The sequence below is a fragment of the Mastomys coucha genome, unplaced genomic scaffold (assembly GCF_008632895.1).
Source record: "Mastomys coucha isolate ucsf_1 unplaced genomic scaffold, UCSF_Mcou_1 pScaffold11, whole genome shotgun sequence".
NCBI lineage: Eukaryota > Metazoa > Chordata > Mammalia > Rodentia > Muridae > Mastomys > Mastomys coucha.
The window spans coordinates 25,564,399-25,585,268 of NW_022196893.1; the positions used below are offsets into that span (position 1 = coordinate 25,564,399).

Below are 20,870 nucleotides of genomic sequence, written 5' to 3' on the forward strand. Positions count from 1 at the left end.
CATTTTTCAAGACAGGGTTTCTCTCTGTATATCCCTGGCTGTCCTGGAACTCACTCTGTAGACCAGGCTAGCCTTGAACTCAGAAAACCTCCTACATCTGCCTCCCAAGTGCTGGGATTAAAGGTGTTTCATGTACATTCTAAGCTGCCTGAGAACTGAGGCACTCCTATCAGGATGTAAAATGGATTTGCCTTTCCTAATAGGTTCTTATAAACAGGGTTTTATAAGAACATAGTGATGTGTTGTTTAGTTTTGGAAGTAGGCTAGATCAGTGGCTTTTGTTTGGGGATATGCCAGTGAAAGACTTAGCAGTTACCAGTTTACGTTGTGGTAAGAGCCATGCTGCACCACAGTGGCATCTGGGCGATATACACAGAACTGAGAGTTTAAGGTCACACTTGCTTACACAGGAGTGGAAGGCCTGCTTTGGCTACACGAAACTTTACTTCACACAAACAAACAGACCAACAACAAAACAGGGGCTGGGGGTGTAGCTCAGGGGCCAGAGTGCTTACAGGTCAGTCCTGCAGGAAGCCGTGGCTGTGATCCCTTGAAGCCTTGGGGTTGGTGACTCACACCTGTAATCCCACCTTCGGAGGATAGGAGGACCTAGGAGGACCGGAAGTCTCAGATCATGTTCAACTACACAGAGAGTTTAAGGACATCCCAGGCTACAGGAGATCCTGCCTCAAAAAAAAGAGCAAATTAGCAGAAAGTAACACAAAGCTATACATTTGCTGGTAGACACACCAAATGGAAAGAAACTGGGAGCATGGGTGACTGTGGATTCTGTGACAGACCTGGCCTGTGATCTGGCTACTTCTATGCTTATTTCTTTAAGATAATAACTTCTATTTAAACCATTGTTTCTAGTCTCTGCTTGCAGAGAGAAATATATCATAAGGCATTTTGCTTTAGCAGTTATTTAGGAGTATTCTTCATTCACTGCTCTTTAGTGAATCAAAAGAGAACGTGCGGAGCAGATCTCTCATTGGGGGCCAATCCATTTGGCTTCTGGAGTTTAGACTGTATACAGTTTGTGAGAATTTGGGCAGCAAAGAGAGGCACAGATAGTTTTAGAGGTAAAATTAAAGTTAATTGGTGTGATATATTCTCTGTATGGAACAAAGATCGGGCAAATGTTTTATATAACTCTGCCAGAGAAGTAATTCAGCCAGACCCAGGGAATGTTCCTTCACAGAAATGTAGCTAAGTAAGAAGTGTTACTCAGTTTTTAAAATACTGTAGGTCCTTCAAAATATAAACTCCCCTTTATCCTCTAGAGGCTTATTTTAAGTGTATTTATTATTACTTTAAATGTGTATTTTATTATTATTAAATTATTTATTATTAAATGTGTAGTTTTATGATTAGCTTAATTACCATGTATGAATTATACATAATAACGAGTTTCATTATGGTGTGCACCTCCGTCAAATCCACTCCTATTACTTCCTGCTTTGGTTCCTTCACCTTCCTAAGGTCTCCCACCCCCAATTCAACTATCACATCTTTTGAATTTTCAGGTTTTACTGTGATTTGCATCTAAGATAACTGGAAATATTATGATATATACATATATTTTTCTGAATTACAACATTTTCTTAAACACTGATGCATTGTAAGGTTATGTAAGAGATCATAAAGTCTTCATTTTCTTCAAAGGTTTTGAATTCTCCTTGACAACTACTTTGTAGAAAAACTGACGAGCATGTGGGCAGAAATCAACCCTTTCTCAGAATTCACAGTACTGGTTTGTCTTTGGTTACTTAAGGCCTCAGAAATGACACTGGTGTGTCTGTTCTGAGTTCTCAGAGACAGATCCTAAATGGTTTTCTCCTTTTGGAGAAACAGCATCTGTCTGCTATTTCATGTCCATTGTGGGTGACCTAGTATCCGTGGAGAATCGGGGTCATTGAAGGGCAGACTGGGACAAGCCCAAAACCTCCACAGAGGTACGTTTGTCTGCCTTTGGTTGCTCTGTGTCCTCTGCAGGGCAACACAGTTTTCTACAAGCACTGTGTATCTCGTATTTGCTACATTAAGTGACAGCTGAGTACAAAGGTTTAAGGCCATGACCCTAGCACTCTGAAGTTAAAGACAAGAGGAATACCACAAATTTGAGGCCAGCCTGCTCTACATAGTGAGATGCAGGGTAGCCTAGGCTAATGTGAAAGCTGTCTCAAAACAAAATCAAATTGAAAAGGAAAGAGAGACCTCAGAAGTCCTTTCTGGGGAAGAGTCACGTGCAAAGTGACTCTCTGGAAGCTCTTTGGTGCAATCAACTTCTCTCTGGCAAGGATTTCCCCAGTTCAGATTTGCCCAGGTGTCTTGTCTCCTGGTGCAGGACTAGCCCCCAACTTTTCAGAATTCTGACCAGTTTTAGTAAACCAATTGAGTTAGATACCAGGACTCAAGTAGAGTTTTGTATGATGTCTCTTGAGGCTGCCCTGGAGGTTGCGCTCTGAGGAGCCAACCCCCTAATCCTTGATACTTTCTCTTTAGGCTTTTTTTTTGAACAGGTTTCATGCTCACCTCTCCCATCAGAACCTTTTTCGAGACAACCTTACTTTGACCTTATAAGTTTATTTTGCTCATTAGGGCTCATTACGGTCCTCAGAGCAGCTCCCATCAAGGCGTTAGATCATTGGCTGATGTCTTTCCCTATAATGCTTCTTCACAGAGGAGCAGATATCCAAGTAACCATAGCTCAATTTCCCTGGCTCCGACCAGAGAAGGATCGACTTGTTTAACCTCGGTCTTGTTTTTCCTCTTCCCGCTGCTTCCACCTCCCCCTAACCCTTTCTTTCTTAGGTGGCCATTGTCCATGACCTGGTATTTTCCACTGTGCCATTGTGAAAGAGAATAGGAGGGTGAGGTCCCCAGTGGGTTCTGCAGTGCATTCACACTGTTACACGAATTTTGGATGCCAAGAAAGGAGATGGAATAAAGAACTCCTTTAAGTGCAACATAGTCTGTTCTACAGCTCAGGCCTGGAACACAAGGAACACTTGTAGTAAGTGATGTTTGTGAGAAACGCACAGCTCTAAGCACGTTGAAGATTTCCTCGTGAGAAAATCTCTGGGCTCCTACTGTCATTTCTGAGGCTGTCTACCTGTATAATGCTGTACAAGAGATGGTAAACAGGAGAAAGAAGGGGCCGAGGTATTAGGCGGAGGTATTACACCCCTTATTTTTGGCGCTGTATCATTGCCAGGTCATTTTTTTCTCTTTACATCATGCTGGCACTTTTGTGGCTTCTCTCTTGGTCCTCTCAGCAAGGCCCCCTGGTGAGGCCTCCTCTGCTTCTGTACCATGCCCACCTCCCCTCCCCCACCCCCACCCTCCCCATCGAGCTAACCAGGTCAGGGCCTCACAGGTCCACCTTACACTGACATTCCACAAACTGGAGGAAGAAGCCACCTCACCTGAGGAATTAGACTGGCCTGTAGGCTTATCTCTGGGGAATTCTCTTGGTGAATGATTGACATGGGCGTGGGCCACGCCACTGGTGGGCCAAATGTGGGCGGTGCCACTTTGGGGCAGGTGGTCCTGGGGTGTCTATGAAAGCCAGCTGAGAGTGCTATAGAAAACAATGCAATTCACAACCCTTCTCTGAGATTTCTGCTTCAGGTCCCACCTCCAGATTCCATCCTTGTGTTCTGCCTGATGGGAACTGATGGGAAGATGAAACACCCCGCCCAGCTAAATGCTTTTGGTCAGTGTTTTATCACCACAACAGAAAGCAAACTAGGACACCAGGTAATTGGAAGCCAATCCAGTAGACTAATTCACAGCAAGGTACTTGCTCACTGATTCATCAAACTTTTATTGTACTCCGGTCCCCTACCCATCCACCCCCACCCCATGCGGGCCCTGTGCTGGAAGTGAAGGCCTGATCAAGGTTGTTTTTGATATATTATTAATGCTCAGGGTAGTGACCTTGGCTCTGGGTTCACATACTCCTAGGTTCAAATCTCACCTTGTCACTTGCAAGATGTAGGGTTCAGAAAAAAATATTACCTATCTCTTTTAGAAGCCTCACTCTTCTTTTGCAAAAATGGGGACAAAAATGAATCTTACACATGTTTGGGGGGGCGGTTTCTTACAGATAATCATATTGCAAGCACATATTACTTATCCAGTATATTAGGTTTATTCTATATACTATATGTATGCTATATGCTATATTAAGTGCCTGTTACTATATTATGTTTATTGTTTCCATGTATGATTTATGTGAACTTTTAATCTCTGAAGTTTGGATATAAATTGTTAGTGGTTTAGGAGTTAAGGACTTTAAGTTTTGGGGACAGGTTGTTCAAAGATATTTAGGGATTGGGGAAGTCTGAGTTTCACCAGTGCCTGTGGCCTTGGTTCTGACAACAGAATCCCCTGGTGTGTGAGGAACTGAAGCAGAGCGAAGTGCTGCAGGCAGAGGAGGTGTTAGGATACGCAGAGGTAAGCTTTCAGACGAGGCAGCCTGCCCTTAAAATGTCGGGAACCAGCCGCTCAGGGCCATGAAATGCAAAGTAGGTCACTTGGTAGGAGTAAAGGTGTCAGGTAGCATACAAGGTGAGGAGCCTAGAGCCATAAACAGGAAGGGCTTCGGATGCTTCAGTAGCTGTAAACCAGAGGAATGCCTTTGCACAAGTGCCGAGTGGAAAAAAACTGCAGGTTGAGCAATCAACAGTCCGTCACACTTACACACCTGCAAAACGATGCCGGTCGTCTTCACAGCAGCGTCACTTCTGAAGACCGAAGACCACGACGGGGAGACCAGATAGCTAGCTGGCTGTGCACCAGAATGGAAAGGCAGAGCAAGACAGAATAGGAGTGACATTCCCGTATGTTTAGCCTGCCTCCCGACTCCGCGTTGCACTTTTCAAATGGTTCTGACGTTAAACTTTGGTGTGTCAAATTCCGGGACGCTTGAGTGGAAGCTCTGCTTGTTGGCACATCCTGTGCTGGTCACGAGCACCTGAACCGAGGTCGTCCCTACGGATTCTCAATGCTCAGGGTGCTGAGTGCGACTTCTAACTCTTACAGATTGCTTTGCTTGCAAGTTTAAAATGACTAATTTTGTGAATGCTATGAGGATTCTAAGATCAAAGCCCGTGCCTACCACCTCATATGGCACTCTAGCAACGAACTGGGGCTTCCCAGCTGGCTGGGAAGGCGGCACACTGGAGGAGGTCGGCACAGTACTGTTTGGCTTGTGAGCGGTCATGGAGGGCAGAGGTGCCCTGTTTATTTATAATCCGCATCACTTTGTTCTTTCCTAATCCACGACGGCTTCTGCTTTCTCTGCTTACCTTCAGTCCACTAGCTGCGCAAGTGTGGCAAGGCAGATGGGATAAAGTGTAGCTGAAAGAACAAAGGTTTTGGTCAGCTCTACATTTGGAATGCAATTTCAAACAAAGACAGCCATCCTAATCCGGATAGCCCTTTGACGATTTGATCGGGGCAGAACCATCCAGACGTCCTGGGTTTCTAAAATTGACTGTGTTAGGGTTGTTTATCCTCTCAGAATTACTCAGCCCGGAGTGAGAGGTCATAGGGCAAGTGTCCAGAGTCTAGTTTTTCATCACTGAGATGGGAAAACAGCTGGTAAGGTTTCAGGTAGTTTCATGGATCGGGCCTCCATTGAGGTAGAACATCACGGCATAAGGACATCACTTAGTGTCACTTTGGAAACACTCTGAGTCAGGAGGAGGCCCTGTTTGTGCTTTAAAGTCTGGCCTCCAATTCTGAATCAATTGGTTAACACGTCTTTGAAGTTAGAATCCTCTCAGTCCAGTTACCTCTCAACACTGCCACCTGCTGGTGACCAAGCCTTCAACGCGGGGACCTTTATGGGGTGATGCTTTCTATGTAACCAATAACATTTTGTTTTGTTTTGTTTTGTTTTGTTTTGTTTTTCGAGACAGGGTTTCTCTGTATAGCCCCGGCTGTCCTGGAACTCACTCTGTAGTCCAGGCTGGCCTCGAACTCAGAAATCCACCTGTCTCTGCCTCCCAAGTGCTGGGATTAAAGGCCTTCGCCACCACCGCCCAATTCCAATAACATTTTTTAAGTTGGAAAAAAAAAAACCTGACCGCCAAACTATGATGTAACATCTGCTTTGACGTCTCTGGCATCTGATACATTGATTCTATGTGGAATGGTTTGATTAAAAATTTATCTAACACTAAGTGTTTAAAATAAATTGAAGAAATTTGAAAACTGGGTTCTGTGTAGAAGAGCCAGGTCCTCTAGCCTGCCTGGTACTCAGGAGTCCTGGGCATTCTGAGCAGGTTAAGATGTTATGATAAGGCCCACATCTAGATGCATATAAATATTGCTCCTAACACACTCTTCTTAAGATGTAGGGCAGAGATAGAACTAAACAAAAGACATATGGTTCTAAACAACTGGAGAAAGCGATTTGACTACAAGCGCTGCCTAGGAATCTACCCCGGGGGAAGAAATCTTTCCAGGTCTCTGTTGAAATACCTGAATAGACAAGATGTCATTTAAGAGAACAGATTTCTGCTGGGAAGTTATGCTTTTACAACATAATGGCAGAGTGTCATTAAATGGGGAATAAAGGTGAGGGTGACACTAAAAATACACAATTCCATTTATTTCCACTTGGGATGGTCCTGACTTGGCAAGACCAAAATTTAAATTTATGGTCTTAAATAACTAGGATGAGCTTAGGATTTTGATAAAACAGACAGTACTGAGAGCATCACCTACTACTGAAAGCAGTGAGCACGATTTATTTTGGAGTCAACTGACAAGAAACCACATATTTCTTTGAGTTAAAAAAAATCATCTTCTTCAAACCATAAATTATGTTAATGGATGAACGAGGTTGTCCCAGAGTACCTTGGGAGAGACATGTTAAGTTGTGAATTCCACTCGTTCGTCCTGACAAGATCCAGTCTCTTCTAAGACTAGAATTAAACTAAGGTATTTTCTTGTCCCTTATTTGCATAAAATTTGTTTCTGCCAGCTCTACGAATGCAAGTGTGACAGTCTTTTCTTTAGAGCCATTAATTTTATGAGCTAAATTTAGAACCACTTCTCCGTTTGTCTTGAGCGAGGTTGCTAATTTCTAAAAAGGAACATGGGCAGAGAGAAACTTTGTGTGCACTTTCTGTTTTATTTCTCTTGTCTTGTTTTGCAGCAGAGATCCTATATATGCGATTAGTAGTTTCAAAGTGCAGGGTAGAAGTTTTCACTGTGGCCATTCGAAGACTCTTAACTGTGCACCCATTGTGCAGCTGAAAAAAAAAAAAAGAGAGAATTCCTATTTTTTCTTCCTACCTGTACTTGAAAACTGGCAGATAAAGCTATACAAATAGATTGTGTTTCTATCCAGTTTCTTATGGCAGGTCCTAAGTGTTTCTGTGAGTTTCGAATTCCCCATGGGAGTAGAAAACCCATAAAGTAAGCGCTGAGGACATTTTTCATTCCATTTCCTGAAAATAAAATAAACATTTAAACTATATATGTATATATGTGTATAGTTTAAATGTTTATTCATTTATATATATTGCTAATTTATGTGATCTCTAACCATGCCTTCATTGCCACCCTTCTTAGCTTACTTTAAAAACAAAAAACTCTTGTGTTTTCTTAATCTTGATGTTTAAATGTGCTTTTATGGCCTTGGTTCACATTTTTATATAATTTTAATAGAGCCGGGGACAGAGTTGTCCCTGTGGCCTTTTAAAGGACCACAAACCTGTCTTTCTCGTTTCTCTCTGCAATTCTCTTTATTTCCTGCCATCTGTTCTTTCAATTTGAAAATACTTCTGAGCAGGGCATCACTCCACCAAGAGGACCGTGGTTTCCATACTTCTCTGTGAAGCATTCCTTAAGCTGGGAAGTCTGGTGAATCAGGAGTTTAAGGTGCAGAAGTATAGGGGAAGCAACATTAAGTCAGGGCAGGTGATGGGCGAGGGGAGGGGAATTAGCAGGACCCGTCTGTGATCTAATAATCTACGTCCTAGGGAGTGTTCCACACAGTCTTCCTCGAACTTTAACTTGGGTTTTTGCTTCTTGTTTTTCCCCAGAGAATGGAAATCGGCCTCATATGAGTCCACCTGTCTCTAGGAGTCCGTTAATTCTGCGGGAATTGTAGGAGTCGTTAATTCCGAGGGAGTTATTTCCGCCTATCTCTGAGTTTTTGTTTCCACCTGTCTCTGAGTTGTTTCCTGCAGGGCTTTCTGATTTTTCAGTTCTAAAGCTAGATCAGTGACAGACTCCACTGTAAGATGAACTTCCCTATCTTGTTTCTCAGGACAGTATCTCATTTCCCCTTATAATATTACAGAAGGGATGTCTAAACGGCATTGATTTCCCTGTTATAATAGCCTGGATTATAGGAGGTTCAAGAGTGTGTGACTCTGGAGGCTTGGAGGCTGATTTTGAATTCTACAAAAAGAGTTGTATTTAACATTATTAGATTTTAGGTTTTTTTTTTTTTTGGTCATAGTTTCCAGATAGGGACAGGTGAATTCTTGTGTTAAAATTATGAAAACAAAACAAAACAAGACTCCATTATTCATTCATTGCACGTTTTCAGAGAGCCTAGCCCTCTAGATCTTACAGCATATATTTACAGGCATGTGTTGCAGGCAGGACGAACATCGTTGTGGAGAGGTATGCAGCAAGCACTCTTGCATTCTACAGCTATGTAATTTCATGCATCCTGTCCTCTCATAGGAGACAGAAGAAGGAAGAGATGGCTCACTCCTAAGACCAAGAAACTCTCAACACACATACAAAGATAAAAAGATAAATGTTCACCAGACCTAACTTTTTACAGTCAGTATAAATGCACAAGATGAATAAGATATCCATTTACTATCAGCTGACGTAAATTATATAGAACTACAGAATTTTGGAGGTTAAGTTGGCTTAAGTTTTCTTCTGTCCGATACATTTCTGATTCACAGGGCAAGTCTGCTGCCTTAGTTAACATATACATACGTGCACGGGATAACCCTGAGTCCCCAAGGGACATTCATTTCACATGATTAAATAGGTGAGAGGCCTGACCTAAACACACCATGCATGGTTCCTGTTTAAAATTTTTTTGTTATATTCCAAATATAATTATTTGCCGGGATATTTGTCTGGGACATCAATTTTCTTCAGTGGTCATAGCTAACTATTTGTACTCAATTAATAAAAAGTACATTTTTATAGTTATATTTTACATTGCTAAGATCTTAGCTACGAGGGCATAGATCATACATTAGGAGATCCAGCTGTTGAGTATGATCATGTGAGTGAGGATGTGGAATACAGCTTATTTTTTCATAGGAATAACTACAGAAGTAACCACGAAGAAAGGAAGGGATCTGGGCTTCCGTGCATTTTTAAAACACCATTTAGGAGCTTGTCATGGTGGCATTCACCTTTAGCATAGCACTTTGGAGGCAGAGGTAGAGGGGCAGAGGGGCAGAGAGAGAGGCAGAGAGAGGCAGAGAGAGACAGAGAGAGAGGCAGAGAGAGAGAAGCAGAGGGGCAGAGGGGCAGAGAGAGAGAGGCAGAGAGAGGCAGAGAGGCAGAGAGAGAGAGGCAGAGAGTGGCAGAGAGGCAGAGAGGCAGAGGCAGAAGCAGGAGGATCTCTGTAAGTTCAAGGCCAGCCTGGTCTACATGGAGGACTCCTGGACAGCCAGGGCTACATAATGACACCTTCTCTCAATTTTATATATTATGTATAAATTATATATTTATATATAAATACTATATATTATGTATACATGTATAACAAATATGTGATATGCATTTAATATATATTATGCAAATATAAATAATAAATAATAGTATGTGTGGAACTAGAACTAGAGGGTATGCCAGAATGTGGCAGATGCTTGCCTGTACCATTTTATTCCATCCTGAGCATTGTCCACAAACTGTCTATCATAAGTAAAATATTTAAATAGGATTTTTGTTGGCCAGGTTTCCAAAGTGTTCAGCAGAGAAGAATTTCAATCCAGGCTTGGCTAAAAGTCTATGCTATTTAACCTATATATATATATATATATATATGTGTGTGTGTGTGTGTGTGTGTGTGTGTTTACATCTTCTGCACATTGTATATATTTGTGCAAGCTTGAAAGATGAATTCATCAAGAAATGTATATGGTAAATCTAAAGCTCATCTCAAAGTACAAAGAAGAAAATTATATGGGGTAATGGGGCTTAGAGACGGTTCAGCTGGTTAAAAACTGCAGTGTAAATTAGAGGATCAGAGTTCACATCTCCAGCGACAATTCCAGCACCTATGTACTTGTTGGGTGGGGGTGACAGCTGCCTGTGATGTCTATACTTAGAAGGCAGAGAGAGAGAGAAACCCTGGGACAGTCTGGCTCTTCAGACTAGCTAAATCAGTCAGTTCTGCATTCAAGTGAGAAGCTCTGTCTCAGTATATCAGGTAGTTGGGGTTGGGGGGGAGGTAGCCCACATCAACCTTGGGTCTTCACATTCATGTATTCATACATGCACGTATACCTGCATGCACACAGAGTGAACGCGCATGCATACCACACACACACACACACACACACACACACACACACACACACACGTACTTGATGTGGTGTGATGATATGATGTGCTAGGGTGGGGGATACCCAGGATGGCCCCCACCTGCTCAGAAAAGAAGGGGAGAGGGGATGGAGGAAGGATTGTGGGAGGGGGTAACTGAGAGGGGGCAGTGAGAAGGATGTCAAGTGAAGAAATTAAATAAAAATATATGTGTGTGTATGTGCATATGTGTATGTATAAACTCTCACAGTACTAAAAATACAAAAAATCTGTACATATGTAATCTTGGTATTTTCAAAATTCATGTGAGAGAGATGAGACAGGCACCGGAAGTTCATTCCATGGAGCAGCAGGTGTCTCCACACAAACACTTCACCACCTGATCGCATACGGAATGCTGTGCCCCACCCCGACCCAGACCTCTGCACCCGTCCAGAGAAGGAAGCGCTGCTGCCTGCCTTCAGAGAGAGACTGACTTTTACTGAGTCTTCCAGGGCTTGCCAAGGCTCCTTTGGGAAACCAGGTGTCCCCTCTGATGTGTGCTGAACAGAGAATCCTGTCCTGGCTAAAACACATATGTGGTAATGCTATGCTCAACCTTGGCTGTGTCTGTGTGCTTCTAGGACCCAAGATGCTAAAACCTACACCAAGACATAGGCTCTGTTTGCTGGGGTAAATCCAAGTGCCAAGGTCAGGGGGTTTTGGATCTAGTATGGTGAGGCTGGCTAGGATGCTGGTGTGTGGAATACAGGGAATCAAGTAAGAAAGCATATATGTCTTTCCTGACATATATGCCTCAAGCACATGTCTTTAAAACCCCAAATGCCTCAGGGGTCATCCATCAGGGCAGGTAAGTAGATGACTAAATGAGACCTTGTCGGCTAGCTGCTTGCCATCATGGCTGTAGGCCCTAGAAAGCCAGCTCTTGTGTGATTTGTGAGGAGCTCGAAATTCAGTTCTTTTCTTTCACTATGTGAGCACTGCTGTTTTTAAATACTTGCTACTGAGATAAACTTTCAAAGTAAGTGTGAGTGTCAAAAATAACCCACAGGGCCATATCGATGCAAGCGTGCATGCTTTGCTATAGGCCAACTGTTTGGGAGTTTGGTGGGGGAGGCCATCTTAATATGCAGTCAAGAGACTGAATTCATGACAGAGAATTACGTCTGCAGTGGTTCTCCGATTGCTTCTCTCCCCCATTTCTAGAGTTCTCTTAGGCAACTTCATCTATAGCAGGAAACACCAACAATCCCTTCTACAAGGTGTGAGGAAGAGGTCCGAGAGAGATAGGGGAGGGGAGCAAGAGAGAGAAATAGGGCTAAGAAAGGCTATTATGCATTTTCTCTTGTGCAGAGTGTGGACTTAAAGATATATATATATATTATATTTAATGTATATTATATTGCATATATACACATACATATGTGGCAAGAATGTAAAAAGGAGACCATTTAAATGAAGAAAAGAGATGAGCAGGAGGAGGAGGGGATGGAAGAAGGCAGTGAGGTTGGCAGATAAGAGCAAGATGCAAGATATGCTCTACAAAGATGTTATACCAAAAACTCTTAGTTCATACAATAACTAAATATATGGCTAAAAACAGTAATCCTGTCTACGTATGCTTTTCCAGCTTTAATGAACAAATGAATCACCAGGGATGTGTTAAAATGAAGTTAAAATGAAGGTTTGCTCGCCCAAAGAGCGCCTGATTCACTGGTGGAATCCTGGGGTGTTAACACCCCACCTTAGTTTACTGTAACACAGATGGTGTGGAGACAGCACTGTGAGAAACACTGACTCACTACACTGCTAATGCTGGTTTGCGTTTCAGCCCCAGTTTCTTGCCTGAGTCAGAGATCTGTATGCTCAACCACTTTTTGGAAATTACCATTGCTGCTGTATCTCTAACTTGGTATTGTCTTCATCCAAACTCATTATGGTCTTTCAAAGCCAGCGTATACGTTTTATATATGTGCACTGGTTAGTTTTTTTTCAATTCCACATAAGGTGGAGACACCTGGGAAGAGAGAACCTCAGCTGAGACACTACCTCCATATGATGGGCCTGTGACCAAGTCTGTGAGATATTTTCTTGATTGATGTCGAACCCCACCCCCCTGCCCCATCTCTGGCCAGGTGGTTCTGAGCTGTGTAAGCAAACAAGCTGAAGATGCCCAGGAGAACACACCAGCAATCGAGCAGTGTTTCTCATGGCCTCTGCTCCAGTTGCTGCCTCCAGGTTCCTACTTGAGTTCTTGCCTTGGCTTCCCTCAGAGGTGGCCTTTGAACTTAGAGATGGACCATGATGTGGATGTGCAAACCCAGCAAACCCTTTCCTCCCCAAGTGGCTTTGAGTCACAGGCTTTATCTCAACAGTAGAAATCAAATAGGGGAAAATACACCTTTAGCAAAGGGTATCATGTAGCGATGGCTTCAAACTTTATGTATGCAAGGGTAAACGTGAACTCCTGGTTTCTTTGCCTCAGCCTCTCAAGTAAATACAGGGATTATAGACATGCACCTCCACACGGAGCTGGAGCTGACTCAGGTCTAGAGGTCAAACCCAAGGATTCACGTATTCTAGGAAAGCATTTTACCAACAGAATTGCATCCCTGCCTGCCATAGTCTTTCTGCCATTGAGAGGTGCCATCAGCTTAATTTCCCAAGTATAAATCTCCCCTGGAACTTTGGGTAGGCATGGCCTAGGATTCAGAATGCATGGAGTGTGTGGCAGGCGCCAGCATGCCTACCGAATTGACTCGCTCTTTAGCTCTCCAAGTCTTGTGTGGCTGTTCAGCTATTGGACCTTGGCATTCTAAGTGGACCCTTCTCTTCTGGGACAAGCAATAGCAACAACTGTTCTCTTTACTAAGACTCTCTGATGTGCTTATATTAATTTAATCTTTTCTTGAATCCATTGGACTCTTTATCTAGTTTTTGGCAGCTCGGTGTCCTCTGAGTTTTGGAGTGGAAGCCTAACTAACACAATTCCTTGTCACTCATAACCCAACCCACCCCCACAATATAGAAAAAAAATCTATCACAGTGCAGTGTTGAAGTAAATGAGATTTGGGCAATATTAGGTAAGTACTAAAACAGATATATTTATCATGAATCAAATGACTTCTCACGTGGGTTTTTACTCTATTGTCATAAATAATCTGGCATTGTGCATGGCACCATGACTTAGATGAGGGATGATATGCCTATTTATGAATATTAATATTGTATATTAAACAGTGTACCCCCAAATCCAGGCATACCCAGAAACTTAGAATGTGATGACTACAGTCTTGAAATTTTCAAATCCTACTTTAAATATGGGTTCTTAAACGCTTTAACCTCCCTTCTAGCCCACCACCCACTAGAGGTAGTGACAAAGACAGGTTATTAGGGTGCAGGGGAAGTGCAACTGTTTAGAAATGGTTCTTTGGAGCAAATCCAATCTGCGTTGTCAGGAAATCAGCAGTTCAGTTCACAGGAGTCAGCAGCAGCAGCTCCATCCATTCTCAAACACTTCACGGATATTGCAGGAGTCCAGTTCAGTAGTGTCGGGATAGCAAACATGAATTAGCAGTGGTGGCACTATCTAGCAGAAACAGCCAAGCTCAGCCGAATCACCAGGAGTCAGCAGAGGTGATTAAGACTAGCTGGGACACCAGAAGTTCTCTGCCATGCCTCTCTTAACGAAGCAACGATCAGTGAAGATCGGTGAAGACAGGAGACCAAAAAGTGTTGCAAGGCTAGCTATGCAAGTCTGCCTCTGTCACTATCCATTGAGTCCTATTTATACTCCCTCCAAACATGTCCTCCACAGGTCTTGCCTTAGCACCTGAATCTCTCTTAGGATGTCAATCGGCCTGAGTTCGCAGAAGTGGCAAGAAGCCGCCAGAACACCACCAGAAGCTTTTTAGTGGGTTTCTCTCTATGGAGTCGAGATAAGCAGAGCTCACCTACGAAATGTAAGGTGAACCAATACATGTGTGTCATTAATGAAGAATCTTTTATCATGCGTCCTTTCATGTGCTTGCTTTAGCAAAACATCCTTTCATTGGTTTCTGCTTCAGGAAAGCACTCCTTCATATGTTTGCCCCAGCAAAACACCATTGGACACAACTGACTTTCCATTTGGAATAAGGCTTTGCCAATGTGAAGACAGTCATGTGCCACAGAACAGCCTCTTAGTCAGCACAGGTGATGGATGGCAGCCCCACAAAATTATTTCATCTGTTGACATTCTAGTCACTTGTGTTTGTATAAAAGGCACGCTCTAAGGTAGCCGCACTATGATGATATTGTTTAAGTGATGATATTGATAACTGAACATGATGGTGTGTGGTGTGATGTCTTGGTAAGATGCAAAGCCAAGACGAGCATGGTCAGATCATGAACAGGGTAGGGAAGGATTTATTATAGGCAGCTGGCTAGAACTGGGGGGTTATCCTCAAAGTCATTCCATCTTCAGAAGAAGTGCAGGTATTTTTGCTAAAAGAATCTAAACACATTGAGACATAGGTTGGCCCATGCTTAGGCATGTTCAATCAAGGAGTGCATTTTTTTTTTTTGCATATTCAGTTTAAAGCTATAAGGACAAGATTCCAGATATATTTGGGGGGAAATAAAGCACAAACTTAGAAGATTAAAATTATGAACAAGAAAGTTTCTGGGCATGCTCATCTTATATGACTGTTGGCGTTTTTTTTGTTTGTTTGTTTTGTTTTGTTTTGTTTTTTACTATTTTACTGGGTTCTTATATCTCTGCCTCCTTTCCAACCCTTATCCCATCCTAATCCCTTCCACACCCCTAACACTAGTTAGGAGAGAAAGAAGTTTAGAGGGTGTAGACCTCTTTAGGCTACTTCCTGCTGATTAGGGGCATTGGGTTTCCTGGGGGGCAAATCTAATCTTCATCCTCAGAACATCCAGCAATCCTGCAAATGCAGCAGCAGCAGGAACCAGCAGGAACCTGCAGGAATGAACCAGCAGCAGGGGAGCAGCCACCTCCACAGGCCCTCTAGGGACTCTCTCATTTATACTCTTTCCAGAGTCTCCAGAATTAAACTATCTGCAGCTGGCAAAGATCCCGCCCCTGTTAGTGCACAAGCCAAATCATAATCACCCGCTGTGAAGCAGCCCCACATCCCACACCTGGGATTAAAACAAAAGCATAGTTACATAACACTACTGGGTTTCTAAAGAAACCAAAACTCTCACCACACATTCTAGTGTTAGCTGAAAGTAAAGAAAAGAACCCTTTGAAAGTGCATTAAATAGAAATTTGCCTCTGAAGATTCTTGCCACACTTAGTGGGTAGAATGAGGATGTCTTTCTCCCAAATTGTCCAAGATGTACAATTATATCAAGTATATAAGTAAGATCTCAAGGTGAAACCACACTGCTCTAAATGGCTGCTGTCTTTCTAGAAGGAAAATGATAGAGATTTGGACACAGAGACACAGGAGAGAGCCCAAGATGAATATGAAGGGAGATTTATATGAGGCCTCTACAAACCAAGGAGAGCTGTCCACCATGAGAAACCAGAAACAAGAAGAGAGGATTCTCTCCTAGAGCCTCCTCAGCAGAGTGGTCCTGATGGAACCTTGATTTTGTATTTGTTTTCATGGGAAAAGAAATCTGTTGGGTTTGACTTGTGTGTTGTGTAATCAATATGTTGTAAAGAATGCTCTTCATTAATTCCTGATTGGTCAGTAAGTGGCTGGGGCTTATAATTGGGGCAGGAGGTGGGACTTAGAAGTGAGGGGTCTTGAGAGAAACCAAGAGAAGAAGAGAAAAAACAGAGAGAGAAGGAGACTGCCATTGGACAGGATGGATCAGGAACATGTGGCCACAATTAGTTCACCCTGAGGACAGCCTGATGGAGCAGAAGCAGCCAGGGAGACATCAGATTGGCAAGTAATGGGCATGTGTGTGTGTGTGTGTTTAACAGATAAAAGGATCAGCATATCTCAGAATCTACCCAGCAGAGTGCCTACAGCTTTTTAATAAATTGCAGTGTCTCTGTTTTGTTTACTCTAGAACTGTACAGGCGAAAGTGGGATAGAAACCCCCAGTAGATATTTAGGAGTGAAGGGGGGCTTAGTAATTCCCCAGAAAAAAATTATTTCAATGGACATGTTGGGATTTTAAATCAGTAGTCTGTGGTTACTTTTTGTCACAGGACCCTAGAAGAGTAACTAAGTAAGAACAGATGATATTAGTTGTTGGGTTAAAGAAGATGTGTGGGTTGTAATACAAATTTGTCTACAATACGTTGAAATTAAATATCATTATAACTAAATACAGCATGCAGGCTCACTACGACCTTGTGATTAGTGCCATTTGAAAGCCATCTTTTTGAGAGACGGTGTCTTGCTATGTCATTCATGCTGACCTGGAGTTCAAGGAGATGCGTTTGCCTCCCTCACATATGTTGAGATGATCAGAACAATGAGTGGTTGAGATATCCCATCAGTGACATCCTAAGACCCTGAAGAATGGACCAGCCAGGCCTTTGGGATTGTAGCTATAATGGGGAAGGAGTCCCAGTGAATCCTAAGAACTGTGAGAAGACATCAGAAGAGCTTCGTTGGAATGTTAGGAGGGGTTGGTGTTCTCCAAAAGGGGACAGAGAGATGGACTCTTCTAGCCATAAGAAAAAGGTGAGGGTCACTGTTTTGCACTTCATGGATACAGGAAAGAGGGCCATGATCTTCAAATACACGCACAAATAATTTTCACTTCTTTCTTTTGAGATTCATGGTGCCAATTATTGCTCTTGTCTTTCATGTCAGTCCTCTGTCTCCCACCCCTTTCTGCTAAAATGCCTAGACCAAATAAATCCTCTGTCGTTCTGGCTCTTCCTACTCATCCAAATAATATATTTCATTACCTTCTGTGAATCTTTGAGCCTTAGAATAGCCTACAACATTCCTGCTGCTACTGGCTTCTTCTCACCCCACCCAAACCTCTTCCTTATCTTGCAGACTTCCTCACCATGTGCTTGAGTCTTCTGGGCAATGGGCATTGCTTCTGGTCTTCCTTGCTTTCCAGAATTTACTTCTTCCTTCTTTTCTCTGCGTGTAAATTCTCCTTAGGTTTTAGTGCTTCAATTAAGGGTCTACCATCATCATCCGGCCTTCTACAGTAATTCCTAAAGATAGCTTTATTTCTCTATTCCATATCTCTCTATTTCCTGGTGGTGAAATGCCTGTGATGCCACAGTCTATAACTAGTACGTAGAGTGATCATAAGCCATCCCTCGTCTGCTACTGAGCATGAGCTCCCTGAGGAGGCCCATATGCTTATCTTTGAACACTCAGTGACTTGTTTTCTGATAGACTAGTTGCTTTAGATATATTTATTGATTGGACAAGGCATCTGGAACTTTATCAGAAGAAGAGAGCTCTTGACTTGATGGCCAGTATATTTTTCGTGGTTTTGCATTGTCTTGAATCAAAGTTCCCTTCACCCTTTTATTGGATCTACCAAAGTTCTTTATCAAGAGTCTATTAGGAATGATTTTATAAGGGGAAAAGAACATCTGGCTCTCGAAAATAAACTAGGAAGGGAAGGCTACCCTGAAGCTGCTGAGAGAGAGAGAGAGAGAGAGAGAGAGAGAGAGAGAGAGAGAGAGAGAGAGAGAAAGAGAGAAGCCAGTTCTCAGGAGGGTTGGACAGGATTGAGCCATGTGTGGGGAGGGGGCATTGGAGACAGGAAGAGCTAGTAACCAGCACCATCACTTTTGGTTACAGAAGCAGGAATAAATGTCTCTCTGAAGGAGATGCTGCCTTTATTCAGTTCCTGTAGGAATCTCAGTTAAGTGCAGGCATTAGCCTTAAAGCAGGATGGTGGGTGGCTCTCTATTTGAATCACTCCTTTGTTTTAAAGACTGCTCAGAAAAGTCTCTCTGTCCTGCCCTCTATGTGCTCAGAGCTGAGTGAGTCACCACTTTAGTTGAAGGAAATCTGTAAGCAGGACAAGGGGACATCTTAAGTATGGCAACATTGAGGACAATTTAATGAGTATTAGACCAAACGCTAAGTATAAAATTAATTAACCTTTTGTTTCTTTGTTTCTTTCTTTCTTTGTTTGTTTCTTCCTTTCTTTTTTTCTTCCTTTCTTTCATTTCTTTCAGGTCTCTTGTATCCCAGACTGGCCTCAAATTCACTACATAGCCAAGGATAACTTGAACTTTCTGATCTTCCTGTGTCCACATCATGGAACCACAGGTGTGCACTATGACACTTGGTTTCTTCGGTGCTGGAGATGGAAGTCAGACTTCATGCCTGTTGGACAAAGACTCTACCAAATGAACTGCATTCACAGTTAGCAGACACCACTAATCCCTCAAACATCTCATGAAGCCGGTGCTTTGAGTGTACTCTGAGTTTTAGTTCCCTAGTACCATATCTAGACTACGTGACAGAATCAAGGCCGAGGAGCACAAGCTGTCATGCACTACAGACATGTGGTGGCCATCTCCCAAGTGAATTCAGAGCATCTTTGTTTAATAAGAATAGACATTTGATGGGCTAGAGAGAAGGCTCAGAGGTTAAAGGACTGGCTGCTCTTCTAGAGATTCTGAGTTCAATACCCAGCAACCACATGGGGGCTCATAACCATCTATAGTGAGATCTGGTGCCCTCTTCTGGTGTGCAGGCATACGTGTAGTTAGAACACTGTATACATAGTAAATAAATAAATCTTTTAAAGAAATGGACTTTTGAAATTAGGATGGGTGAGAGGAATCTTGGGATTCCAGACACTACCCTTGCAAAACCAGAGGAAATTTATAGAGTGTCCTAATTTGCTTTCTATTACTATGATAAACACCATGTCCAAACGCAGCTTTCAGAGAGAAGGCTTTATTTCAGCCTATGTCTTACGGTCCATCATGAAGGGAAGGCAGGATGAGAACTCAAGGTAGAGACCTGGAGGCAGGAGCTCAAGCAGAGGCCATGGAGGAGTGCTGCTTGCTGGCTTGCTCTCATGGCTTGCTCAGCCTGCTTTCCTAAACATGCCAGGACTACCTGCCCAGGAATGCTACCACCAAGTCCTACATCCCACCAATCAAGAAAATACCACACAGAATTGCCTGCAGGTAAATGTGACAGAGTCATTTTCTCAATTGAGGGTTTCCTTCCTAGATACCTTTAGCTTATGTCAAGTTGACAATAACAGCAACGACAATAAAAACAAAACAAATCAAAACAACAAAAAACCACCACCATCATCACCACCACCATCACCACCACCACCATCACCACCACCACCAGAACTAATCAGAATAGAAATCATGTTCAAATTGCTATTCTTGCCTATGTAGCAATAAGGAACTCAATCGCTTTAAATTCAGAGTATATAATTACCACCACCCAGAGCTATTGTTTTAATTGGACTCCATAGTCACAGATTCAAGTGTCCTCGATTGTCTTTGTTGACAGAGGGTGCAGATGCTTATAGCTACGGTTTCCTCTTGACTTACAAGGGCAGCATCTTAATTGGGGTTTTGATTCTGTGAAGAGGCATCATGAGCACAGTAACTCCTATTAAGGAGAACATTTAATTGGGGGTGACTTACAGTTTAGAGGTTCATTCCATTGTCATCAGGGTGGGAAGCATGGCAGCATGCTGACATACACGGTGCTGGAGAGGTTAGCTGAGAGTTCTACATCTGGATTCGCAGGCATCAAGGAAGAGAATGTGAAACACTAAGCCTGGCTTGAGCTTCTGAAACCTCAGTGCCCACCCCCAGTGACACACTTCCTCCAACAAAGGCCACACCCACTCCAGCAAGACTATACATCCTAATAGTTCCACTCTCTTGAGCCTATGGGGGCCATTTTGGCTAATTTTATCACTCGACAATTCCATAATGTGTCTATGCATTCTGGTTACTCTTTTCTCATCTCTCTCATTTTCTTTTGTCTCTCTCAGCCTCTCCTGTTGGCCACAAGTCCTTTCCCAGACCCAGGACTTTTGTGTTTTGTGATCCATTTAGTTTGTCCAGGGACATTTTTGTGTGACTCCTGGGTTGGAACTATCCCCTGGAGCCTGGTGGGGTCATCAATAGGGGTCACAATAGAAAGCAATGACTTCCCTTCTCCCAGAATTTTTAAGCAAATAGATCAGCAGTGAGAGGGAGGGCCTCGGAGCCCTCTTCCATTTATGCCTAAGTATTGCTGGGCTCATTTTAGGCAGACCCAGTGCAGACATTTATAGCTGCTTTTAGTTCATAACCACAGTGGTTCTGTCTTGCCCAAGAGATGGCATTTTCCAGTTCTTCTTATCTTCTGGTTCTTACTTTTTTTTCTGGGATG

The 20,870-nt window shown here is 42.8% G+C and overlaps 1 long non-coding RNA gene across 1 annotated transcript; it reads right to left on the bottom strand.

The window, feature by feature from the left end:
• Nucleotides 1–7,130: 7,130 nt before the first annotated feature.
• On the bottom strand, nt 7,131–20,239 carry LOC116081880. Its single transcript, XR_004115065.1, has 2 exons — nt 20,132–20,239; nt 7,131–7,271 (listed from the first exon to the last, which is right to left on the bottom strand). It is a non-coding gene; the product is annotated as an uncharacterized LOC116081880 (long non-coding RNA).
• Nucleotides 20,240–20,870: the final 631 nt, after the last annotated feature.